At 34.3% G+C, this 3,734-nt stretch overlaps 1 pseudogene; it reads right to left on the bottom strand.

The window, feature by feature from the left end:
- Positions 1-3,734, bottom strand: part of LOC107677452 (protein disulfide-isomerase A3-like) — a 7,056-nt pseudogene that overhangs the window by 1,135 nt on the left and 2,187 nt on the right.

The raw sequence follows: 3,734 nt of genomic DNA, 5'->3' as shown, positions 1-3,734 counted from the left end.
TAGCCAAAAATACATTGTATGGGTCAAAATTATTGATTTTTCTTTTATGCCAAAAATCATTAGTCATCACATGTTCCATGAAGATATTTTGTAAATTTCCTACTGTAAATATCTCAAAACTTCATTTTTGATTAGTAATATGCATTGCTAAGAACTTAATTTGGACAACTTTAAAGGCAATTTTCTCAATATTTAGATTTTTTTGCACCCTCAGATTCCAGATTTTCAAATAGTTGTATCTCGGCCAAATATTGTGCTATCCTTACAAACCATACATCAATGGAAAGCTTATTTATTCAGCTTTCAGATGATGTATAAATCTCAATTTCTAAAAATTGACCCTTATGACTGGTTTTGTGGTCCAGGGTCACATTTTTGATTATTAATAATGTTGAAAGCAGTTGTGCTGCTTAATACTTTTTGTGGAAACCATCATACACTTTTTTCAGGATTCTTTGATGAATAGACAGCCCAAAAGAACAGCATTTACAGCATTATACAAGTTTTTACTGTCAGTTTTGATCAATTTAATGTATCCTTGCTGAATAAAAGTATTAATTTAAAAGAAATCTTACCGACCCCAAACACTTGAAAGGTCAAGAAATAAGTTTTGGGATTTTACTAATTTGTTTAACTTATGTGAGCATATTAATATTCAATGCACTGCATTTTTAAAAGAAAACATTTGAGAAAAAAACAGATTAATTTTGCAATTCATTATTTTAATTGAATTTACTCAATGCAATAATTATAAGAATACATAAGAAATACATGATAGTCTTCAAAAGCAGTTTTCAGAAAATAAACTGATAACACATCAGGGATCAAATGAAACCATGCTATTCTCGCTGGAAATGAAATATGCTGTTGCGGCTTGTGGTGGCATGTCCTAATTAGTCAACTAATATATTTATTTAGAATATCAAATCATGTATAATCTCCTCCTTAAAATTCTGAAAACAGGATCCTCACAGTATGAAGTGTTTGTACTCACGTGAACTCCTCTCTCATGGTGTATTTGTGTCGTGTTCGTGTCCTGATGGTGACAAACGGCAGCTCGGTTGCGTCCGAGGCGCCCAGACCGAACTCATCCTCCAGCTCCTCCAGAAAGTCATTACGGTTCGCCACAGAATACAACAGGCCCTGAGAACTGAACTTAGACGCCACCTTCAACACTCTAAATGCAATAGACAGATAAGTACTTTATGACTTTATATTTGCTCACTGATTTTAAATGACTCACCTGTTTCTCCAGTAGTTGGAGCCTTTGGGATTGCGAAGATAATCTAAGTCATAGTAGGCCGTCAGTAAATCCCTCTTCCTCAATGAATCCTTATTCTCTTTGGTCAGGTGAGGACAGAGTCCAAAACTACAGAGCAAAAGCAATCATGATCTCAGCATGTGCCGTGTGTGTGTTTGTGATGTGACGGTGTCTGCTCACATGTTGTCTCTGATGAAGCGGCGCAGGCCTGTGATGGACAGGGGTCCTGCGTGGTGAACCACACTCTCCTCAAGCTTACTGCTCAGTCTGGGGGGGCGGAACAGAAGCATGGACCTGCAGGGAAAGGGTTTACACATTCTTAGTAGTATTGCATATTTATGTTAATATTAGTACACCCAGCTACACAGTCCACATTAGTGGTTCTCAACTGGTTTTGCTCCAGGAATTAGATTTTAATCTGGCCATCAAGTGTTGGACACCAAAATTGTTCATGGTACCAAAGTGAACAAAATTGTCCTGAACACTAAATATTAACATTTGCATATTGCTGGATTTTTTTAAATTCATGGTAAAGTAAAATGATTCAGCTGTTGATTTTGAATTTTTTGAAATTGAGATTTATACATCATATGAAAGCTGAATAAATAAGCTTTCCATTGATGTATGGTTTGTTAGGACAAGACAATATTTGGCCGATACAACTATTTGAAAATCTGGAATCTGAGGGTGCAAAAAAATCAAAATACTGAGAAAATCGTCTTTAAAGTTGTCCTTATGAAGTTCTTAGCAATGCATATTACTAATCAAAAATTAAGTTTTGATATATTTACAGTAGGAAATTTACAAAATATCTTCATGGAACATGATCTTTACTTAATATCCTAATGATTTTTGGCATAAAAGAAAAATCTATAATTTTGACCCATACAATGTATTTTTGGCTATTGCTACAAATATACCCCAGCGACTTAAGACTGGTTTTGTGCTCCAGGGTGACATTTCCTATTATAATTAATGTTAAAAACAGAGCCTATTAATAATAATAATATTGATTATAGCCTATAAATAACAAGCCTAATAATAATAAATGAGGGCTGCCTAATTTAGTGAGCTTTTCACAAATGACAGATAAATCTGAGATCAACAGCAAAAGATCCGTCAAGTGTTTTCATGGATAACATGGATAATCCTATTGATTTTACTATCCTAACTAAGACCCACCACTTAAAAACCAGTTGAATTCCCTCCCCTTGCTTACTCGTATTTGACCTCATATTTCTTTCCGAGCTCTAGGTCTGTGGTGTGGGCAAAGCGGAAACTCTCCCTCATTAAACTGGCTCCTTTAAGAAACTCAGAGAGTTGAGAACTGTCAGTTCCTGAGAAGAATCCTGAGATATGGACAGACGAAAGAAAATGCAAGACATTAGTAATAAAATATATGCATTATCTATCTATATTCTATCCATCTATCCATCTTTACTGCATTTATAAGCATTAACATTACATCTGCATTAGATATTTTCAATCTACAGAATAAATAATAAAGTTTAGAGCCAACTAGAGCACTTACCAACTATGCTGGCATCAAAGTTGTTGATAAAGTTCTCCAGGTCATGCTCACTATGCAGAGGCACAGAATCAGGCCCGGCCTGTTTCTTCATATAGTTCACGATTCCATCTGTTTGGAAATTATATGCCCACAATGACATCACCAGCAAATCACTTATTGTATTTATGGCACACATCAGTAAAAATGATACAGGAACATACCAGCTGAGCGTGGCCCATCATATGATGAGGATTCCTGTCCGTTCCGAAATATTTTGAGTGTTGGGTATCCAGTCACCCCATAGCGCTTACAGGTCTCTGTATTAGCAGTACAGTCCACCTGAACAAAGACCGTCACACATCCTTAAACCATCTTACATCAATCTCTACTGAATCCACTATTAACATTACGATAACACATGAGGCTCCTTAATATTGACCACTAAGATGAGTTTCCATTAAAGGAATATTGCAGGTTCAAAACTATCAATATAATCGGATTACCACAGGAAAATATTCAGACTCCGTTTGTAAAAGCTACAACTGCATTTATAGTAAAGCACTTATTATGGAAACCTATACAGAGCAGGGTTATCATAGTAAACTAAAACTCTTCTACTTGAAAAAAAAAAAGTTAACTTAAAATTAAAAGAAAAAGGGAAATAAAAAAAAATTCAAAACATGAATAAAAACTACATTTCAATAATATTAAAGGGGTCATATGATGCAATTTCAATTTTTAAAAGCTACAACTGCATTTATAGTAAAGCACTTATTATGGAAACCTATACAGAGCAGGGTTATCATAGTAAACTAAAACTCTTCTACTTGAAAAAAAAAAAGTTAACTTAAAATTAAAAGAAAAAGGGAAATAAAAAAAAAAGCAAAACATGAATAAAAACTACATTTCAATAATATTAAAGGGGTCATATGATGCAATTTCAATTTTTCCTTTCTCTTTGGA

The sequence above is a fragment of the Sinocyclocheilus anshuiensis genome, unplaced genomic scaffold (genome assembly GCF_001515605.1).
Source record: "Sinocyclocheilus anshuiensis isolate Anshui unplaced genomic scaffold, SAMN03320099.WGS_v1.1 scaffold804, whole genome shotgun sequence".
Lineage (NCBI taxonomy): Eukaryota > Metazoa > Chordata > Actinopteri > Cypriniformes > Cyprinidae > Sinocyclocheilus > Sinocyclocheilus anshuiensis.
This window is presented reverse-complemented; position numbering and strand designations above follow the sequence as displayed.